Source organism: Zophobas morio, unplaced genomic scaffold (assembly GCF_036711695.1).
Source record: "Zophobas morio isolate AGI-343-1 ecotype UQ-CSIRO unplaced genomic scaffold, CSIRO_AGI_Zmor_V1 ptg000008l, whole genome shotgun sequence".
NCBI lineage: Eukaryota > Metazoa > Arthropoda > Insecta > Coleoptera > Tenebrionidae > Zophobas > Zophobas morio.
Window position 1 is genome coordinate 3,689,689 of NW_026972113.1, and position 23,201 is coordinate 3,712,889.

The window sequence follows — 23,201 nt, forward strand, 5'->3', positions numbered from 1 at the left end:
AAAATTGAGGAATGGAAAAGTCAACAAACCGAAGCCGAAAAATCGACAAATTAAAATTAAAAAGACTGAAAAATCCAAAAATCGAAAAACTGAGCAACCGTAACATTGAAAAGTCGAGAAATCGAGAAATTGGAAAAGCAAAAATCATTTACTCGAGAAATTGAAAAATCAAAAAATTAAAAATTTAGAAACGTCACAAATTAAAAACTTGAAAAATTTAAAAACCGAAAAATGGAAGAGTCGAAGAATGGAAGACTCGGTAAATTGAAAAATCGAAAAATTGAAGAATAAAAAAACTGAAAAATCCCAAAGGTAAAATCCGAAAAATTGGGAGATCAAAAAGAGAATTCGAAAAGCCGAAAAATCGAAAATTCGAATAATCTTGAAATCGAAAAATTGTTACTTCTACAATTTTGATTTTTTTTTTTTCAAAAAATATGATGTATAGAATAAAAATTCATAACGGATTCATAAACCACAACTTCAGGATTATCATATTTTTTAACATTTAAATAACATTTATTTGACAAAACTGTAAGTCCTGGGGGGCATGAACGCATAAATTTTGTTTAATAATTTTTCATGCTAAATACATTTTCTTGTAGTTTTCGGGCCGCAGAATTCACTCCCGCTTTCATTTCTTCGATAACTCCAATGGTTCTTCCAGAATCGTCCTTTGAAATATATAAAAATACGCAAAATAGAAGAAAAACAAAAAATTTAGAAACGTCAAAAATTAAAAAATAGTAAAACCGAAACATCTGAAAATTGAAAGATCGAAAAATTGAAAAATCCCAACACTGAAGAATCGAAAAATTAAGTAATTAAAAAATTGAAAATCCAAAAATTGAAAAATCGAAAAATCAATAATTGTAAATATCGAAAAATTGAAAAATATAAAACGAGAAGTTGAAAACTCGAAAGATTCTGAAATCGAGAAATGCAAAAGTCGAGAAATCGAAAAAGCTAAAAGTGGAAAAATCGAAAGGCCCCAAAAACAAAAAATCGAAATGTTTAAAAATTGAAAAATTAGAACATCGAAAAATTGAAGAATCGAAATATTGAAAAGTCGAGAAATCAAAACATCAAAAAATCGAAAATTGAAGAATTCAAAAATCTAGTTTAAAAATAAGAAAATTGAAAAATGGAAAAGTCGAGAAATCGAAAAAATCAAACATCGAAATATTCAAAAACTGAAACATCGAGAAAAGATCTCGAAAAATAGAAAAATTGAGAAATCGAAATGTGTCAAAATTGAAAAATGGAAAAATCGAGAAATAGGACAATAAAAAATCAAAACATTTCGAAAAACTGAAATATGGAAAAATTGAAAAATGGAAGAAAAACTGAGAAATTGGAAAATTGAGGAATGGAAAAGTCAACAAACCGAAGCCGAAAAATCGACAAATTAAAATTAAAAAAACTGAAAAATCCAATAATCGAAAAACTGAACAATCGTAACATTGAAAAGTCGAGAAATCGAGAAACGGGAAAAGCAAAAATCATTTACTCGAGAAATTGAAAAATCAAAAAATTAAAAATTTAGAAACGTCATAAATTAAAAACTTGAAAAATTTAAAAACCGAAAAATGGAAGAGTCGAAGAATTGAAGACTCGGTAAATTGAAAAATCGAAAAATTGAAGAATAAAAACACTGAAAAATCCCAAAGGTAAAATCCGAAAAATTGGGAGATCAAAAAGAGAAATCGAAAAGCCGAAAAACCGAAAATTCGAATAATCTTGAAATCGAAAAATTGTTACTTCTACAATTTTGATTTTTTTTTTCAAAAAATATGATGTTTAGAATAAAAATTCATAACGGATTCGTAAACCACAACTTCAGGATTATCATATTTTTTAACATTTAAATACCATTTATTTGACAAAACTGTAAGTCCTTGGGGGCATGAACGCATAAATTTTGTTTAACGATTTATCATGCTAAATACATTGTCTTGTAGTTTTCGGGCCGCAGAAGTCATTTCCCCTTTCATTTCTTCGATAACTCCAATGGTTCTTCCAGAATCATCCTTTGAAATATATAAAAATATGCAAAATAGAAGAAAAACAAAAAAATTAGAAACGTCAAAAATTAAAAAATAGTAAAACCGAAACATCTGAAAATTTAAAGATCGAAAAATTGAAAAATCCCAACACTGAAGAATCGAAAAATTAAGTAATTAAAAAATTGAAAATCCAAAAATTGAAAAATTGAAAAATCAATAATTTTAAATATCGAAAAATTGAAAAATATAAAACGAGAAGTTGAAAACTCGAAAGATTCTGAAATCGAGAAATGCAAAAGTCGGGAAATCGAAGCTAAAATTGGAAAAATTGAAATGGCCCAAAAATTAAAATATCGAAATCTTGAAAAGTCGAGAAATCAAAACATCAAAAAATCGAAAAATTGAAGAATTCAAAAATCTAGTTTAAAAATAAAAAAATTGAAAAATCGAAAAGTCGAGGAATCGAAAAAACCAAACATCGAAATATTCAAAAACTGAAACATCGAGAAAAGATCTCGAAAAATAGAAAAATTGAGAAATCGAAATGTGTCCAATTCGAAAAATGGAAAAATCGAGAAATAGGACAATAAAAAAATCGAAACATTTCGAAAAACTGAAAAATCAAAAAACTGAAATGCGGAAAAATTTAAAAATGGAAGAAAAACTGAGAAATTGAAAAATTGAGGAATGGAAAAGTCAACAAACCGAAGCCGAAAAATCGACAAATTAAAATTAAAAAAACTGAAAAATCCAATAATCGAAAAACTGAACAATCGTAACATTGAAAAGTCGAGAAATCGAGAAATGGGAAAAGCAAAAATCATTCACTCGAGAAATTGAAAAATCAAAAAATTAAAAAGTTAGAAACGTCAAAAATTAAAAAACTTGAAAAATTTAAAAACTAAAAAATGGAAGAGTCGAAGAATTGAAAAATCGGTAAATTGAAAAATCGAAAAACTGAAGAATAAAAAAACTGAAAATTCCCAAACGTAAAATCCGAAAAATTGGGAGATCAAAAAGAGAAATCGCAAAGCCGAAAAACCGAAAATTCGAATAATCTTGAAATCGAAAAATTGTTACTTCTACAATTTTGATTTTGTTTTCAAAAAATCTTGATGTTTAGAATAAAAATTCATAACGGATTCATAAATCACAACTTCAGGATTATCATATTTTTTAACATTTAAATAACATTTATTTTGACAAAAATTGTAAGTCCTGGGGGGCATGAACGCATAAATTTTGTTTAAAGATTTATCATGCTAAATACATTTTCTTGTAGTTTTCGGGCCGCAGAATTCACTCCCGCTTTCATTTCTTCGATAACTCCAATGGTTCTTCCAGAATCGTCCTTTGAAATATATAAAAATATGCAAAATAGAAGAAAAACAAAAAATTTAGAAACGTCAAAAATTAAAAAATAGTAAAACCGAAACATCTGAAAATTTAGAGATCGAAAAATTGAAAAATCCGTATACTGAAGAATCGAAAAATTAAGTAATTAAAAAATTGAAAATCCAAAAATTGACAAATTGAAAAATCAATAATTTTAAATATCGAAAAATTGAAAAATATAAAACGAGAAGTTTGAAAACTCGAAAGATTCTGAAATCGAGAAATGCAAAAGTCGGGAAATCGAAAAAACTAAAAATGGAAAAATTGAAATGGCCCAAAAACAAAAAATCGAAATGGATAAAAATTGAAAAATTAAATAAATCGAAAAATTGAAGAATTCAAAAATCTAGTTTAAAAATAAAAAATTTGAAAAATGGAAAAGTCGAGAAATCGAAAAAACCAAACATCGAAATATTCAAAAACTGAAACATCGAGAAAAGATCTCGAAAAATAGAAAAATTGAGAAATCGAAATGTGTCAAAATCGAAAAATGGAAAAATCGAGAAATAGGACAATAAAAAATCAAAACATTTCGAAAAACTGAAATATGGAAAAATTGAAAAATGGAAGAAAAACTGAGAAATTGAAAAATTGAGGAATGGAAAAGTCAACAAACCGAAGCCGAAAAATCGACAAATTAAAATTAAAAAAACTGAAAAATCCAAAAATCGAAAAACTGAACATCGTAACATTGAAAAGTCGAGAAATGGAGAAATGGGAAAAGCAAAAATCATTTACTCGAGAAATTGAAAAATCAAAAAATTAACAATTTAGAAACGTCAAAAATTAAAAACTTGAAAAATTTAAAAAATCGAAAAATTGTTACTTCTACAGTTTTTATTTTTTTTTTTTCAAAAAATCTTCATGTTTAGAATAAAAATTCATAACGGATTCATAAACCACAACTTCCGGATTATCATATTTTTTAACATTTTAAATAACATTTATTTGACAAAACTGTAAGTCCTGGGGGGCATGAACGCATAAATTTTGTTTAACGATTTATCATGCTAAATACATTTTCTTGTAGTTTTCGGGCCGCAGAAGTCATTGCTACTTTCATTTCTTCGATAACTCCAATGGTTCTTCCAGAATCGTCCTTTGAAATATATAAAAATACGCAAAATAGAAGAAAAACAAAAAATTTAGAAACGTCAAAAATTAAAAAATAGTAAAACCGAAACATCTGAAAATTTAAAGATCGAAAAATTGAAAAATCCCAACACTAAAGAATCGAAAAATTAAGTAATTAAAAAACTGAAAATTCAAAAATTGAAAAATCGAAAAATCGATAATTTTAAATATCGAAAAATTGAAAAATATAAAACGAGAAGTTGAAAACTAGAAAGATTCTGAAATCGAGAAATGCAAAAATCGAGAAATCGAAAAAGCTAAAAACGGAAAAATCGCAATGGCCCAAAAACAAAAAATCGAAATGTTAAAAAATTGAAAAATTAAAATATCGAAAAATTGAAGAATCGAAATATTGAAAAGTCGAGAAATCAAAACATCAAAAAATCGAAAATTGAAGAATTCAAAAATCTAGTTTAAAAATAAGAAAATTGAAAATTCGAAAAGTCGAGAAATCGAAAAAATCAAACATCGAAATATTCAAAAACTGAAACATCGAGAAAAGATGTCGAAAATTAGAAAAATTGAGAAATCGAAATGTGTCAAAATTGAAAAATAGAAAAATCGAGAAATAGGACAATAAAAAATCGAAACATTTCGAAAAACTGAAATATGGAAAACTTGAAAAACGGAAGAAAAACTGAGGAATTGAAAAACTGAGGAATGGAAAAGTCAACAAACCGAAGCCGAAAAATGGACAAATTTAAATTAAAAAGACTGAAAAATCCAAAAATCGAAAAACTGAACAATGGTAACATTGAAAAGTCGAGAAATCGAGAAATGGGAAAAGCAAAAATCATTTACTCGAGAAATTGAAAAATCAAAAAATTAAAACTTTAGAAACGTCAAAAATTAAAAACTTGAAAAACTTAAAAACCGAAAAATGGAAGAGTCGAAGAATTGAAGAATCGGTAAATTGAAAAATCAAAAAATTGAAGAATAAAAAAACTGAAAAATCCCAAAGATAAAATCCGAAAAATTGGGAGATCAAAAAGAGAAATCGAAAAGCCGAAAAATCGAAAATTCGAATAATCTTGAAATCGAAAAATTGTTACTTCTACAATTTTGATTTTTTTTTTCAAAAAATCTTCATGTTTAGAATAAAAATTCATAACGGATTCATAAACCACAACTTCAGGATTATCATATTTTTTAACATTTAAATAACATTTATTTGACAAAACTGTAAGTCCTGGAGCGCATGAACGCATAAATTTTGTTTAACGATTTATCATGCTAAATACATTTTCTTGTAGTTTTCGGGCCGCAGAAGTCATTGCCGCTTTCATTTCTTCGATAACTCCAATGGTTCTTCCAGAATCGTCCTTTGAAATATATAAAAATACGCAAAATAGAAGAAAAACAAAAAATTTAGAAACGTCAAAAATTAAAAAAGAGTAAAACCGAAACATCTGAAAATTTAAAGATCGAAAAATTGAAAAATCCAAACACTGAAGAATTGAAAAATTAAGTAATTAAAAAATTGAAAATCCAAAAATTGAAAAATCGAAAAATCAATAATTGTAAATATCGAAAAATTGAAAAATATAAAACGAGAAGTTGAAAACTCGAAAGATTCTGAAATCGAGAAATGCAAAAGTCGAAAAATCGAAAAAACTAAAAACGGAAAAATCGAAATGGCCCAAAAACAAAAAATCGAAATGTTTAAAAATTGAAAAATTAAAATATCGAAAAATTGAAGAATCGAAATATTGAAAAGTCGAGAAATTAAAACATCAAACAATCGAAAAATTGAAGAATTCAAAAATCTAGTTTAAAAATAAAAAAATTGAAAAATGGAAAAGTCGAGAAATCGAAAAAACCAAACATCGAAATATTCAAAAACTGAAACATCGAGCAAAGATCTCGAAAAATAGAAAAATTGAGAAATCGAAATGTGTCAAAATTGAAAAATGGAAAAATCGAGAAATAGGACAATAAAAAATCGAAACATTTCGAAAAACTGAAATATCAAAAAACTGGTAAATTTGAAAAATGGAAGAAAAACTGAGAAATTGAAAAATTGAGGAATGGAAAAGTCAACAAACCGAAGCCGAAAAATCGACAAATTAAAATTAAAAAGACTGAAAAATCCAAAAATCGAAAAACTGAACAATCGTAACATTGAAAAGTCGAGAAATCGAGAAATGGGAACAGCAAAAATCATTTATCCGAGAAATTGAAAAATCAAAAAATTAAAACTTTAGAAACGTCAAAAATTAAAAACTTGAAAAACTTAAAAACCGAAAAATGGAAGAGTCGAAGAATTGAAGAATCGGTAAATTGAAAAATCGAAAAATTGAAGAATAAAAAAACTGAAAAATTCCAAAGGTAAATTCGAATAATCTTGAAATCGAAAAATATACACTTCTACAATTTTGATTTTTTTTTTAATCTTGATGTTTAGAATAAAAATTCATAACGGATTCATAAACCACAACTTCAGGATTATCATATTTTTTAACATTTAAATAACATTTATTTGACAAAATTGTAAGTCCTGGGGGGCATGAACGCATAAATTTTGTTTAACGATTTATCATGCTAAATACATTTTCTTGTAGCTTTCGGGCCGCAGAAATCATTGCCGCTTTCATTTCTTCGATAACTCCCATGGTTCTTCCAGAATCGTCCTTTGAAATATATAAAAATACGCAAAATAGAAGAAAAACAAAAAATTTAGAAACGTCAAAAATTAAAAAATAGTAAAACCGAAACATCTGAAAATTTAAAGATCGAAAAATTGAAAAATCCAAACACTGAAGAATCGAAAAATTAAGTAATTAAAAAATTGAAAATCCAAAAATTGAAAAATTGAAAAATCAATGATTTTAAATATCGAAAAATTGAAAAATATAAAACGAGAAGTTGAAAACTCGAAAGATTCTGAAATCGAGAAATGCAAAAGTCGAAAAATCGAAAAAGCTAAAAGTGGAAAAATCGAAATGGCCCAAAAACAAAAAATCGAAGTTTAAAAATTGAAAAATTAAAATATCGAAAAATTGAAGAATCGAAATATTGAAAAGTCGAGAAATTAAAACATCAAAAAATCGAAAAATTGAAGAATTCAAAAATCTAGTTTAAAAATAAAAAAAATGAAAAATCGAAAAGTCGAGGAACCGAAAAAACCAAACATCGAAATATTCAAAAACTGAAACATCGAGAAAAGATCTCGAAAAATAGAAAAACTGAGAAATCGAAATGTGTCAAAATTGAAAAATGGAAAAATCGAGAAATAGGACAATAAAAAATCGAAACATTTCGAAAAACTGAAAAATCAAAAAACTGAAATATGGAAAACTTGAAAAACGGAAGAAAAACTGAGGAATTGAAAAACTGAGGAATGGAAAAGTCAACAAACCGAAGCCGAAAAATCGACAAATTAAAATTAGAAAGACTGAAAAATCCAAAAATCGAAAAACTGAGCAACCGTAACATTGAAATGTCGAGAGATCGAAAAATGGGAAAAGCAAAAATCATTTACTCGAGAAATTGAAAAATCAAAAAATTAAAAATTTAGAAACGTCAAAAATTAAAAAATAGTAAAACCGAAACATCTGAAAATTTAAAGATCGAAAAATTGAAAAATTCAAACACTGAAGAATTGAAAAATTAAATAATTAAAAAATTGAAAATCCAAAGATCGAAAAATCGAAAAATCAATAATTTTAAATATCGAAAAATTGAAAAATGTAAAACGAGAAGTTGAAAACTCGAAAGATTCTGAAATCGACAAATGCAAAAGTCGAAAAATCGAAAAAGCTAAAAATGGAAAAATCGAAATGGCCCTAAAACAAAAAATCGAAATGTTTAAAAATTGAAAAATTAAAATGTCGAAAATTGAAGAATTCAAAAATCTAGTTTCAAAATAAGAAAATTCAAAAATGGAAAAGTCGAGAAATCGAAAAAACCAAACATCGAAATATTCAAAAACATCGAAATGTGTCAAAATCGAAAAATGGAAAAATCGAGAAATAGGACAATAAAAAATCGAAACATTTCGAAAAACTGAAATTTGGAAAAATTGAAAAATGGAAGGAAAACTGAGAAATTGAAAAATTGAGGAATGGAAATGTCAACAAACCGAAGCCGAAAAATCGACAAATTAAAATTAAAAAATTGAAAAATGGGAAAGTCGAGAAATCGAAAAAAACCAAACATCGAAATATTCAAAAACTGAAACATCGAGAAAAGATCTCGAAAAATAGAAAAATTGAGAATTCGAAATGTGTCAAAATCGAAAAATGGAAAAATCGAGAAATAGGACAATAAAAAATCGAAACCTTTCGAAAAACTGAAATATGGAAAAATTGAAAAATCCAAAAATCGAAAAACTGAACAATCGTAACATTGAACAGTCGAGAAATCGAGAAACGGGAAAAGCAAAAATCATTTACTCGAGAAATTGAAAAATCAAAAAATTAAAAATTTAGAAACGTCAAAAATTAAAAACTTGAAAAATTTAAAAACCGAAAAATGGAAGAGTCGAAGAATTGAAGAATCGGTAAATTGAAAAATCGAAAAATTGAAGAATAAAAAAACTGAAAAATCCCAAAGGTAAAATCCGAAAAATTGGGAGATCAAAAAGAGAAATCGAAAAGCCGAAAAACCGAAAATTCGAATAATCTTGAAATCGAAAAATTGTTACTTCTACGGGCCGCAGAAGTCATATCCGCTTTCATTTCTTCGATAACTCCAATGGTTTTTCCAAAATCGACCTTTGAAATATAAAAAAATCAAACATAAATCAAGATTTTTTTAACCACTTAAAAAAACTTCCTCAAATAAATCATCAGCGACGATTCCCCTCTTACAAATTCCTACAAGGTAAAATTGGGACTTGTGTTTTTTATAAGACAGTAACAGTGTATTAGTCGGAAAACAAAAACATCTTATACATACGAATATCTGAAATTAATTAATTTCGAAGACATTTCTGAAATAAAACGACCAAAAAGACCATCAAACAGCGAAAACTTGCATCCGCACCCACCACCGCTCATATTTTAGTAAACCTTGTTGACAGCATAACAGTCCGAAATATTAAATTTTGTAATAACATTCGTACCACGCTTGGGTCATAAAACGAATTCATAAAACTCATTGCAATTGCACAGTAGCAGACCCTACCATAAATTACACACACATACACGCCACACTAATATTAAACAACGATCATGAACTTGAAGTGGGTCATCTTCTTAATCGTCACTAAATCCCACCCAAATCACGCAAAATTAAAAAAATTAAAACAATTAAAATTCGCACACTATTCTAACTAATTCCAACCCATCGCGTCCAAATTACCGCACCTGCCCGTGCTCAAACTACAACACAAAGCAGATAATAGCCAATCCCGGGTCAATTACTCCGAAATAACATCAACGCAAATAACGACATAAGCGAATTAATAAACCAAACAATACGTAATTCAGACGTACACTGTCAATACCGGCCGGTCGATAATGGAAATGCATCAGTATTCCAGCGGGTTTTTTTATTTAATTTGAGCCCACTGTTCCCTACTATACGCAAACGGTTCAATCGAAGTAAACATCAAAAGAACGGTCGGACATAAGCGAATGTGACCGGAATACACGGCCAAATAGGACGGGACATATCGGAACAAAAAACACGGCCGGGTCTCGGGAAAGTCATTTTGGCTGCCGCTGCAGCTCGAAATTATGTTACGTGCTTTAATCACCATAAATAACGAAAAAACGAATTAAAAGGTACCGTTGGATGCGTCGGTTTCGAACGGTGGGAGGAAAAATGAGTGGATGGGATTAGGTGTTTGGCTTTTAAGAAGGTGTCAAAGATGAGTTTATTCTTGTTTGCATATTTCGTGTTTTTTTTTAAGAGTGGTAATAAAAGTACCATAATTTTGAAAATCGCTCAAAATTGGTAACAGTGCTAAATACGACCACTTTTATGCAACTTACTTAACCTGTAATTTTGCGGTAAAAGCAGTTATCTGCTTCGCTTACGGCCATTAAAAATTAATCACTGTGGTTAAGCATACTATTACCGAAAATTTACCGCTACGTGCCTTAATTGTAGGGGATGGTAGTTCAAAACGGGTCCATATAAATCTATCGCGATCTACGTAGCTTGTAGTAATGAAGCAAACAACCATCAGTAATAAATATTTTGTATATGTTGTGCTAGATAGTCGAGAGCTCACAGAACTACCATAAATGGAAAATGTGCTGATGCTCCTCCCGTTTTGGGCTGTCATGGATGATGGATAGTTACCGTCGTGACCTTGATCTTCTCCACTTAACTATTGATTAGAGTTATGAATGGGCAATATGTTGGTATTAATTTAGCATGTGTTGTAGACGATGATGTAATAATAATCTGAATTAATTTTATGGAAGTGGAGCAATAACCGGAATCTTAAGCTAGACGGTATAGATTAATACGAAATTTAAACCCAACCGATTTCATTACAATTTAATAACTTCTCACTGCAATTGTGTGAATTTTCAAGCTCGAAAAACGTTCCTCGTTCGTTCTAATCTAAAGTAAACAAGCCTCCATAATAGCTTCGTAATTTAATAACAAAAAAGTTCGCGAGCTGTGCGACCACCAATTCCGTTAGTGTTTGAGCTCGAAACCAATTAAATCAAAGAAGATTGTTTTAAGTTTTTTTCGGAGGAGAGTTGTAAACAGAAAAACAGTATAATTGAAGGCAGCATTCTTAGAATTGCTGTAATTAATTATAATTTCAGTTTAGAATATTTCCGAGCGCCCGAGGAGAAGATGTGGTTAGATTACGTGTCGCGTTGTGGTATTTTTTATCAAGTTTTCAAACGCGCTTTCTCGATCTGTCTAATCCTGCTTAAATTCTTTATTTACATAACAAATACGAGCGCGAGGTGTAAATAAGGCAACGAATCGCTCTAATCCCGGAAATCTTGAGGTTGAAAAGCGTCGTTTCAAAGTGGATTTTTTCAATAAAATAATCTTAGATCGTGTTGCAAGATAAACATAAAACCATCCTACGACGTTAAGGAGAGGCCGACGCACAAATCCGAAAAGGACTATCGATTAGAGGCAAAACTCACCAAGTGAATATCTCGAAGTTGTCGTAAAATGGTTCCAATTTAATCACAAATTTTATAAGAAATACGAGAAAATACCATTGAATTCTGTAGTCATCGGTCACGTCACGTCACGTCACGTCACGTCAGGTCAGGTCAGGTTTGGTATAGTTTGGTCTGGTCTGATCCGAATTGCATTGTTTCCATTTCCTAATTTTTTGATTTTTAATATTTCAAAATTTTTACTTTTTCGATTCCCCAATGTTGTAATTTTTCTATTCTACAATTATCTGATTTTTCAATTTTAAAGTTCTACGATTTTTCGGTTTTGTAGTTTTACAATTTTTCGATTTTTGAATTATCCATATTTATTGAGTCAGTTTTTCAATTTTTGATTTTTAATAATTTTGCAATTTTTCATTTTTACAGTTTAATAAATTTTCGAGTTTACAATTATCCAGTTTTTCAATTTTGTAATTTAACAATTTTTAATATTTAGTTGTTCAAGTCTTTGATTTTTGAGTTTAATTATTAAGTTTTTCGCTTTTAAAGAATTTAAATTTTTTTGATTTTTCAATTTTACTTTTTTTTTACAATTTGCGGAGGTGTCAATTATTCGGTTTTTAATTTTTTCATTTTTTTTATTTTCAATTTTCCAAGTTTTTCATTTCGCAATTTTTCGATTTCTAAATTTTGTAATTTTTCGATGTAATTATTTCAGTTTTGTAATTTTGCAATTTTTTGAGTTTTCGGTTTTATATTTTTATATTTTTCGGTTTCTCAATTACTGAATACATTTTTAATTTTTGATTTTTCATTGATCAGATTTTCCAATTTTTCGATTTTTCTTTTTTTTATTATTGTCATTTAACAAGGGTTATCATAAAAATCAAATAATTTTTCGAAAAATCTGTATTTATTCGACCAATTGTTTAATGCATATTACGATTTATCGATGTCACAATTTTTATTTTTTTCCATTTTTTAATTTTTCTGTATTTCCATTTTTCAGTGTTTCAGTTTTATAATTTTTCTTCAATGTTTTGATTTGCATTTTTTTTTCGCTGTTTGAGTTTTTCAATTTTTAATTTTTCAATATTTCAATTTCTCGTTTCCAAATTTTTCAAGTTCGATTTTACAATTTTTTTGTCCATTTTACACTTTTTTGGTTGAAAAATCGAAAACTGAGAAATTGCAAAACCGGAAAAGTGGAAAATCGAAAAATTGCAAATCGAAGAACTGAAGAAACGAAACATTGAAACACTGAAAAACTAAAAACTGAGAACCGGAAAAATTAGTGAATGGAAAAATTGGAAAGATAAAAATGAATCGAATCGAAAAATTGGAAAACCCAAAAATTCTCAATTTACCGTCTTTCGGTTTTTCGATTCTTCAATTTTTCTTCGATTTTTGAGTTCTTCAGTTTTTAGAATTTTTAAATTTTGTTCACTTTTACGATATTTCCGTTTCACGATTTTTCAATTTTTCGATTCTTCAGTTTTTCCGTTTTTCGATTTTTCAATATTTGAATTTTTGGCGTTTCCAAATTTTCGATTTCTGGATTGTTCGATTTCCTGATTTTCCAATTTTTGGATTTTTAAAATTTTGAACTTTTCGACTTTTCGATTTTTGATCTTACAATTTTTTGATTCGTCGATTCTTCTTCGAATTTTCAGTTTATCGATTTATCAATTTTTCCATGTTTCAGTTTTGCGTTTTGCCAACATTTCGACTCTTGTCTCGACTTTACGTATCGATTTGTCCATTTTTTTCTTTTCGATTTTTCAATTTTTCGACATTTTAATTTTAGATTTTTTAAATTTTAGATTTTGCGAAGTTTCCATTTTATACTTTTTCGTTTTTTGCAATTTTTGTATTCGAAAAGTTGAAAAATCAAAAATTAAAAATTTATTCATTAATTGAGAAATCGGAAAATATAAAAGTATAGAACTGAAAAATCAAAAAATTAAAACTGAAAACCGAACAAATTAATAAATGGAAAAATTGGAAAGATAAAAATGAATCGAATCGAAAAATTGGAAAACCCAAAAATTCTCAATTTACTGTCTTTCGGTGTTTCGATTCTTTAATTTTTCTTCAATTTTTAGAATTTTTAAATTTAATATTTTTCAATTTGTTTGATGTTTCGATTTTGCAACTTCCCGGTTTCAATTTTTCAATTTCTTAATTTTCAATGTTTCCGTTACTTCGTTTTTCGATACCTATTCACTTTTACGATATTTCCGTTTCACGATTTTTCAATTTTTCGATTTTTCAATATTTGAATTTTTGGCGTTTCTAAATTTTCGATTTCTCGATTGTTCGATTTCCTGATTTTCCAATTTTTGCATTTTTTAAATTTTGAACTTTTCGACTTTTCGATTTTTGATCTTTCAATTTTTTGATTTGTCGATTCTTCTTCGAATTTTCAGTTTATCGATTTATCAATTTTTCCATGTTTCAGTTTTGCCATTTTCCAACATTTCGACTCTTAATTGTGTCGACTTTGCATTTCGATTTGTCGATTTTTTTTTCGATTTTTCAATTTTTCGACATTTTAATTTTAGATTTTTTAAAGTTTAGATTTTCGATGGTTTTTGAATTCATCGAGATTTCGGTGTTCTTCGATTTTTCTGTTTTCCAGTTTTTAGATTTTTCGAAGTTTTCATTTTATACTTTTTCGTTTTTTGCAGTTTTTGTATTCGAAAAGTTGAAAAATCAAAAATTAAAAATTTATTCATTAATTGAGAAATCGAAAAATATAAAAGTATAAAACTGAAAAATCAAAAAATTAAAACTGAAAACCGAACAAATTAATAAATGGAAAAATTGGAAAGATAAAAATGAATCGAATCGAAAAATTGGAAAACCCAAAAATTCTCAATTTACTGTCTTTCGGTTTTTCGATTCTTCAATTTTCTTCGATTTTTGAGTTCTTCAGTTCTAGAATTTTTAAATTTTATTCACTTTTACGATATTTCCGTTTCACGATTTTTCAATTTTTCGATTCTTCAGTTTTTCCGTTTTTCGATTTTTCAATATTTGAATTTTTGGCGTTTCCAAATTTTCGATTTCTGGATTGTTCGATTTCCTGATTTTCCAATTTTTGGATTTTAAAAATTTTGAACTTTTCGACTTTTCGATTTTTGATCTTTCAATTTTTTGATTCGTCGATTCTTCTTCGAATTTTCAGTTTATCGATTTATCAATTTTTCCATGTTTCAATTTTGCGTTTTGCCAACATTTCGACTCTTGTCTCGACTTTACGTTTCGATTTGTCGATTTTTTTCTTTTCGATTTTTCAATTTTTCGACATTTTAATTTTAGATTTTTTAAATTTTAGATTTTGCGAAGTTTCCATTTTATACTTTTTCGTTTTTTGCAATTTTTGTATTCGAAAAGTTGAAAAATCAAAAATTAAAAATTTATTCATTAATTGAGAAATCGGAAAATATAAAAGTATAGAACTGAAAAATCAAAAAATTAAAACTGAAAACCGAACAAATTAATAAATGGAAAAATTGGAAAGATAAAAATGAATCGAATCGAAAAATTGGAAAACCCAAAAATTCTCAATTTACTGTCTTTCGGTTTTTCGATTCTTCAATTTTTCTTCGATTTTTGAGTTCTTCAGTTGTTAGAATTTTTAAATTTTGTTCACTTTTACGATATTTTCGTTTCACGATTTTTCAATTTTTCGATTCTTCAGTTTTTCCGTTTTTCGATTTTTCAATATTTGAATTTTTGTCGTTTCCAAATTTTCGATTTCTGGATTGTTCGATTTCCTGATTTTCCAATTTTTGGATTTTAAAAATTTTGAACTTTTCGACTTTTCGATTTTTGATCTTCCAATTTTTTGATTCGTCGATTCTTCTTCGAATTTTCAGTTTATCGATTTATCAATTTTTCCATGTTTCAGTTTTGCGATTTTCCAACATTTCGACTCTTAATTGTCTCGACTTTACGCTTCGATTTGTCGATTTTTTTTCTTTTCGATTTTTCAATTTTCCGACATTTTAAATTTTAGATTTTGCGAAGTTTCCATTTTATACTTTCTCGTTTTTTGCAATTTTTGTATTCGAAAAGTTGAAAAATCAAAAATTAAAAATTTATTCATTAATTGAGAAATCGAAAAATATAAAAGTATAAAACTGAAAAATCAAAAAATTAAAACTGAAAACCGAACAAATTAATAAATGGAAAAATTGGAAAGATAAAAATGAATCGAATCGAAAAATTGGAAAACCCAAAAATTCTCAATTTACTAAGTCTTTCAGTTTTTCGATTCTTCAATTTTTCTTCGATTTTTGAGTTATTCAATTTTTAGAATTTTTTAATTTTAAAATTTTCAATTTGTTTGATGTTTCGACTTTGCAACTTCCCGGTTTCAATTTTTCAATGTCTTAATTTTCAATGTTTCCATTACTTTGTTTTTCGATACTTTTATGATATTTCCGCTTCGCGACTTTTAAATTTTTCGATTCTTCAGTTTTTCGATTTTTCAATATTTGAATTTTTGGCGTTTCTAAATTTTCGATTTCTCGATTGTTCGATTTCCTGATTTACCAATTTTTGGATTTTTAAAATTTTGAACTCAGTCAATTTTTTGATTCTTCGATTCTTCTTCGAATTTTCAGTTTTTCGATTTATCAATTTTTCCATGTTTCAGTTTTGCGATTTTCCAACATTTCGACTCTTAATTGTCTCGACTTCGCGTTTCGATTTGTCGATTTTTTTTTTCGATTTTTCAATATTTCCACATTTTAATTTTCGTTTTTTTAAATTTTAGATTTTCGATGGTTTTTGAATTCATCCAGATTTTTCATTTTATACTTTTTCGTTTTTTGCAATTTTTTTTATTCAAAAAGTTGAAAAATCGAGGGACTTGCGAGACTTTTGCAAATTTTTTGCAAAACAGAATGTCGGAGACTCAAATTTTTTCAGTTTCTTTCAAAACGAAAAAAAAACTGCAGCGTCCTCTAAGATTCTTTTAAATTTTTTCAGAAAAAACAACACCAAAAATCCCCAAGATTCGATTCTTCTTCGAATTTTCAGTTTTTCGATTTATCAATTTTTTCATGTTTCAGTTTTGCCATTTTCCAACATTTCGACTCTTGATTGTCTCGACTTTGCGTTTCGATTTGTCGATTTTTGTCTTTTCGATTTTTCAATTTTTCGACATTTTAATTTTAGATTGTTTTAAATCTCAGATTTTCGATGGTTTTTGAATTCATCCAGATTTTTCATTTTATACTTTTTCGTTTTTTGCATTTTTTTTTTATTCAAAAAGTTGAAAAATCGAGGGACTTGCGAGACTTTTGTAAATTTTTTGCAAAACAGAATGTCGGAGGCCCAAATTTTGTTCAGTTTCTTTCAAAACGAAAAAAAAAAAAACTGCAGCGTCCTCTAAGATTCTTTTAAATTTTTTCAGAAAAAACAACACCAAAAATCTCCAAGATACTTTCAGATCTTTTCAAAATGAGAAGAACGGCAGATGGGCCTAAGATTCTTTCAAAATTCTTAAAAAATTAAAACAAGAGAGGTTCTAAAAATTTTTGGAAATTCTTTCAAAAATCGAACATCATGTAACAAACTTGAAAATTCTTTTAAATATTTTTCATAAACAAAGTCAAGCGGCACCAAGATTTTTTGACATTTTTTCAAAATTTGCGTAATTATTGTAAATACTGATAAAACAAAACGTCAACGGGCCCCAAAAGTTTTCAGTTTCCTTCAGAATGAAAAAAAAACAGAAAGGTCCAAGATTTTTATTAAAATTTTTTCTGAAAAAAAGTACCAAGGACCCCAAAATTCTTTCAAAAACAGAGTTCCAGAGAGCCTACGATTTCTTTAAAATCCTTCATAAACAAAAAATCAAAAGCCCCTGAGATTCTTTCAATTCCTTCAAAAATAAAACACCACAGGCTCCTAAACTTCTTTTTTTTCTCAAAATTAGTACAGGAGGACCCCTAAAAATTGTTTGACATTCTTTTAAAAACAAAAGACCAGGGAACCAATCCCAAGATTCTTTTAAATATTAAAAGTCTGAGATTCGTAGAAATTATTTCAAAAACAGATCACCAGAGGTCCCAAGATTTCTTTAATTTTTTTTTTCTGTCATAAACAAAAGGTTCAAACTTTTTGCTAATCTGCCACTCAAAAATCAGTTTAAAAAGTTGTTAAAAAAACTTCGTTATAGTTAAAGGTAAAAATTAGGTAAATTAAGAAAATCAAGCAACTGGCAAAAAAAGTAATTGGGCAGGTAGTTTCGAAAGTATAATTAACCAGTGCGTTTTTGTATTCCACTGGCTTTAGAGGACAAAAATTAGACCAGTAAACACTCGTTAAGTCCTCCCTATCCTCGACTTAAAATCAAACTCCCCTCGTGAATAAAACCGCGTCTTATCAGCGATCTCGGCCAAGATGAACCTTCTTGCATCTTCGCCGAAGGTGGGGATCTGGTCCTCGTGCTTCGGTAGCTGTAGTAGTTGTCGGTCAGTTCGCTGTGCGCGAGTTCGTGAATAAGGCAAAGCAAAAGCCGCTAGTTCAGTTCCGTTTTCCGCGTGCATTTCGATCGGTACGTGTCGATAAATAAACGGTCCGCGATTAATTATCGACATTATTATTTTGATCGTGTGTCAGTGGAAAAGTGCAGTTGACCCATTTCTTCGCTCGTCTTTCTTGAGGAATTTCGGCGTCGTAAGTTTCTGTTTGTTTCTGTAACCTTACCGGTGGTTAAATTCGTTCGCACTTGGTGTTTAGCTCTTTCGTTTTGTTGGGTAAGATTGGCTTTATTTATTTACGATTTCATGGGACGGTTAGTGTTAATTGCGCTAATCTTGTTACGGTTACGGAGATAATCGTGGTTGTTTTTGGACCACGAAATCGGTAGCTGATGGTGTTGAAACGTTGACATTTATTGGTCGTGGTGTTTTGGAATTTGGTAAACATGTGGGTTATTTCTTATCATTGGCGAAGTGGTTGACATTGATGTTTTTTTTTTGTTTTGTTTTTATCGGTGTATGCACGTGGTGTTACGTAAGTTGGGTTTAAAGGGTTTGGCGGCGATTGGCAACAAAAAATCGATTATTAGGATGAGACAGCGGAAAAGTACGAATATGGTTGTTGTTTTTATTTTTTTGTTACAAAAAATGGTCATTAAGATAAGACAAGAATGTTTGTTTTGCGGCAGATTTAAAATTTGTACAGATTATGCTTCTCAGAATAAAAAATAATTTTTGAACTGTGCAGATAGTGTTAATGGAAAAAATTGTACAAAACGACAGAATGGAATTTAGTTCTTCTTTTAAAAGCGGAAATCGTGAATATTTTAAGTGACTTTAAATTGAGTTTTTAAAATTTAAAGTTAAATAATAATTAAAACAAAATTTTGAAGAAGTCTGTTATTTCTCTACATTTTCTTAATTTACTTTAATGCTTCTGCCTCGTGTTGAAACACATCGTTATTATAATATTTGGAAATTTTGAAATTTTAAAAAATGTGAACCAATTTTTGAAATTTAACTCAAAGTTTCAAAATATTGATTAACACTCCAAGTATCATTTCTGGATGTTGGGCGTTTATTTTTAAACAGTTTTGAAGAAGTTCGTCATTTCTGCACATTTTTTAAACCCTTTTAAAATTTTATCAAACCTTTAAATAACGTTAAAACTTTCGACTTCGAAGCATTCAGCATTTTAATGAGAATCTACAAGTTTAAAATTACGTCTATAAAAATTAGGATTGAAAATTTTTAAATTTTAGATTGTTTTTTAAATTTTTGGGAAGTTTCGTATATTTCATTTTTATTGATTTTTAAAATTTGAAAAATATTGGAAGTAGATAATTTTAAAACTGAATTTAAAATAAAATTTAAATTTAAGATTACCAAAAATTACGGAATATCGAAGCAAAGTTTTGGAAACTTTTTCTTAATTTTACAGAATTTCGAAAATATTATCCACTTTACAGAACACTTGACCAATTTTTCTTAACTGATTTGTTCTAATCTTTGACGTTTCTTAATTTAATTTAATGTTTCTGCTTCGTGTTGAAATACATCGTTATTATAATATTTGGAAATTTTGAAATTTTAAAAAATGTACACCAATTTTTGAAATTTAACTCAAAGTTTCAAAATATTGATTAACACTCCAACTATCATTTCTGGATGTTGAGCGTTTATTTTTAAACAATTTTGAAGAAGTTCGTCATTTCTGCACACTTTTTAAACCCTTTGAAAGTTTTATCAAACCTTTAAATAACGTTAAAACTTTCGACTTCGAAGCGTTCAGCATTTTAATGAGAATCTACAAGTTTAAAATTACGTCTATAAAAATTAGGATTGAAAATTTCTAAAGTTTAGATTGTTTTTTAAATTTTTGGGAAGTTTCGTATATTTTATTTTTATTGATTTTTAAAATTTGAAAAATATTGGAAGTAGATAATTTTAGAACTGAGTTTAAAATGAAATTTAAATTTAGGATTACCAAAAATTAAGGAATATCGAAGCAAAGTTTTGTAAACTTTTTCTTAATTTTACAGAATTTCGAAAATTTTAACTACTTTACAGAACACTTGACCAATTTTTCTCCACTGATTTGTTCTAATCTTTGACGTTTCTTAATTTAATTTAATGTTTCTCCCTCGTGTTGAAATACATCGTTATTACAATATTTGGAAATTTTGAAATTTTAAAAAATGTGAACCAACTTTTGAAATTTAACTCAAAGTATCAAAATATTGATTAACACTCCAAGTATCATTTCTGGATGTTGAGCGTTTATTTTTAAACAATTTTGAAGAAGTTCGTCATTTCTGCGCATTTTTTAAACCCTTTTAAAATTTTATCAAACCTTTAAATAACGTTAAAACTTTCGACTTAGCATTCAGGATTTTAATGGGAATCGACAAGTTTAAAGTTACGTCTATAAAAATTAGGATTGAAAATTTCTAAATTTTAGATTGTTTTTTAAATTTTTGGGAAGTTTCGTATATTTTATTTTTATGGATTATTAAAATTTGAAAAATATTGGAAGTAGATAATTTTAGAACTGAAGTTAAAACGAGATTTAAATTTAAGATTACCAAAAATTACGGAATATCGAAGCAAAGTTTTGTAAACCTTCTCTTAATTTTACAGAATTTCGAAAATTTTAACCACTTTACAGAACACTTGACCCATTTTTCTCCACTGATTTGTTCTAATCTTTGACGTTTCTTAATTTCATGTAATGTTTCTGCCTCGTGTTGAAATACATTGTTATTATAATAATTGGAAATTTTGAAATTTTAAAAAATGTGAACCAATTTTTGAAATTTAACTCAAAGTTTCAAAATATTGATTAACACTCCAGGTATCATATCTGGATGTTGAGCGTTTATTTTCAAACAATTTTGAAGAAGTTCGTAATTTCTGCACATTTTTTAAACCCTTTTAAAATTTTATCAAACCTTTAAACAACGTTAAAACTTTCGACGTCGAAGCATTCAGCATTTTAATGAGAATCTACAAGTTTAAAATTACGTCTATAAAAATTAGGATTGAAAATTTCTAAATTTCAGATTGGTTTTTAAATTTTTGGGAAGTTTCGTATATTTTATTTTTATTGATTTTTTAAAATTTGAAAAATATTGGAAGTGGATGATTTTAGAACTGAAATTAAAAGGAAATTTAAATTTAAGTTTACCAAAAATTACGGAATATCGAAGCAAAGTTTCGTAAACTTTTTCTTAATTTTACAGAATTTAGAAAATTTTAACCACTTTACAGAACACTTGACCAATTTTTCTCCACTGATTTGTTCTAATCTTTGACGTTTCTTAATTTAATTTAATGTTTCTGCCTCGTGTTGTAATACATCGTTATTATAATATTTGTAAATTTTGAAATTTAAAAAAATGTAAACCAATTTTTGAAATTTAACTCAAAGTTTCAAAATATTGATTAACACTCCAAGTATCATTTCTGGATGTTGAGCGTTTATTTTTAAACAATTTTGAAGAAGTTCGTCATTTCTGCGCATTTTTTAAACCCTTTTAAAATTTTATCAAACCTTTAAATAACGCTAAAACTTTCGACTTCGAAGCGTTCAGCATTTTAATGAGAATCTACAAGTTTAAAATTACGTCTATAAAAATTAGGATTGAAAATTTCTAAATTTCAGATTGTTTTTTAAATTTCTGGGAAGTTTCGTATATTTTATTTTTATTGATTTTTAAAATTTGAAAAATATTGGAAGTAGATAATTTTAGAACTGAAATTAAAAGGAAATTTAAATTTAAGTTTACCAAAAATTACGGAATATCGAAGCAAAGTTTTGTAAACATTTTCTTAATTTTACAGAATTTCGAAAATTTTAACCACTTTACAGAACACTTGACCAATTTTTCTCCACTGATTTGTTCTAATCTTTGACGTTTCTTAATTTAATTTAATGTTTCTCCCTCGTGTTGAAATACATCGTTATTACAATATTTGGAAATTTTGAAATTTTAAAAAATGTGAACCAATTTTTGAAATTTAACTCAAAGTTTCAAAATATTGATTAAAACTCCAAGTATCATTTCTGGATGTTGAGCGTTTATTTTTAAACAATTTTGAAGAAGTTCGTCATTTTTGCACATTTTTTAAACCCTTTTAAAATTTTATCAAACCTTTAAATAACGTTAAAACTTTCGACTTCGAAGCATTCAGCATTTTAACGAGAATCTACAAGTTTAAAATTACGTCTATAAAAATTAGGATTGAAAATTTCTAAATTTCAGATTGTTTTTTAAATTTTTGGGAAGTTTCGTATATTTTATTTTTATTGATTTTAAAAATTTGAAAAATATTGGAAGTAGATAATTTTAGAACTGAATTTAAAATGAAATTTAAATTTAAGATTACCAAAAATTAAGGAATATCGAAGCAAAGTTTTGTAAACTTTTTCTTAATTTTACAGAATTTCGAAAATTTTAACTACTTTACAAAACACTTGACCAATTTTTCTTCATTGATTTGTTCTAATCTTTGACGTTTCTTAATTTAATTTAATGTTTCTGACTGGTGTTGAAATACATCGTTATTATAATATTTGGAAATTTTGAACTTTTAAAAAATGTGCACCAATTTTTGAAATTTAACTCAAATTTTCAAAATATTGATTGACACTCCAAGTATCATTTCTGGATGTTGAGCGTTTATTTTTAAACAATTTTGAAGAAGTTCGTCATTTCTGCGCATTTTTTAAACCCTTTTAAAATTTTATCAAACCTTTAAATAACGTTAAAACTTTCGACTTTGAAGCATTCAGCGTTTTAACGAGAATCTACAAGTTTAAAATTACGTCTATAAAAATTAGGATTGAAAATTTCTAAATTTTAGATTGTTTTTTAAATTTTTGGGAAGTTTCGTATATTTTATTTTTATTGATTTTTAAAATTTGAAAAATATTAGAAGTAGATAATTTTAGAACTGAATTTAAAATGAAATTTAAATTTAGGATTACCAAAAATTAAGGAATATCGAAGCAAAGTTTTGTAAACTTTTTCTTAATTTTACAGAATTTCGAAAATTTTAACCACTTTACAGAACACTTGACCAATTTTTCTCCACTGATTTGTTCTACTCTTTGACGA

General features: G+C 27.4%; 1 protein-coding gene across 6 annotated transcripts in view; it reads left to right on the top strand.

The window, feature by feature from the left end:
- Nucleotides 1-23,201, top strand: part of Sick (sickie) — a 273,720-nt gene that overhangs the window by 87,409 nt on the left and 163,110 nt on the right. Inside the window, exon 1 of one of the 6 annotated variants that reach the window (XM_064050453.1) lies at nucleotides 18,176-18,277. The exons of 4 other annotated variants lie outside the window; for them this stretch is intronic. The gene's annotated coding sequence lies outside the window, so the exon portion shown is untranslated. Of the gene's footprint in view, nucleotides 1-18,175; nucleotides 18,358-23,201 lie in introns of those variants that run through there. One more of the 6 variants, XM_064050454.1, reaches the window with a different exon arrangement.